Source organism: Arachis duranensis, chromosome 9 (genome assembly GCF_000817695.3).
Source record: "Arachis duranensis cultivar V14167 chromosome 9, aradu.V14167.gnm2.J7QH, whole genome shotgun sequence".
NCBI classification, from domain to species: Eukaryota; Viridiplantae; Streptophyta; class Magnoliopsida; order Fabales; family Fabaceae; genus Arachis; species Arachis duranensis.
The window spans coordinates 66,154,381-66,155,264 of NC_029780.3; positions in this window are offsets into that span (position 1 = coordinate 66,154,381).

An 884-nucleotide genomic window follows, 5' to 3' on the forward strand; every position below is an offset into this window, starting at 1 on the left:
CAGTCATTTAATCCTTGAATCCTACTCAGAATACCATAGACAAGGTTTAGACCTTCCGAATTCTCTTGAATGCCGCCATCAATTCTAGCTTATACCACGAAGATTGTGATTAAGGAACCCAAGTGATATCCACTCAATCTAAGGTAGAACGGAGGTGGTTGTCAGGCACACGTTCATAGGTGAGAATGATGATGAGTGTCACGGATCATCACATTCATTAAGTTGAGGAACAAGTGATATCTTAGAACAAGAATAAGCCGAATTAAATAGAAGAACAATAGTAATTGCATTAATACTCGAGGTACAGCAGAGCTCCACACCTTAATCTATGGTGTGTAGAAACTCCACCGTTGAAAATACATAAGAACAAGGTCTAGGCATGGCCGAGAAGCCAGCCTCCATGACCTAAGGACTAGGCGTCCAAAGATGATCCTAAGATCTAAAGTGATCAAAAGATGAAAATTCAATAGCAAAAGGTCCTACTTATAGAGAACTAGTAGCTAGGGTTTACAGAAATGAGTAAATGACATAAAAATCTACTTCCGGGCCAACTTGGTGTGTGCTTGGGCTGAGCATTGAAGCATTTTCGTGTAGAGACTCTTCTTGGAGTTAAATGCCAGCTTTTGTGCTAGTTTGGGCGTTTAACTCCCATTCTTGTGCCAGTTCCGGCGTTTTACGCCAGAATTCTTGAGCTGACTTGGAACGCCTGTTTGGGCTATCAAATCTCGGACAAAATATGGACTATTATATATTGCTGGAAAGCCCAGGATGTCTAATTTCCAACGCAGTTGAGAGCGCGCCAATTGAGCTTCTGTAGCTCCAGAAAATCCACTTCGAGTGCAGGGAGGTCAGAATCCAACAGCATATGCAGTCCTTTTCAGTCT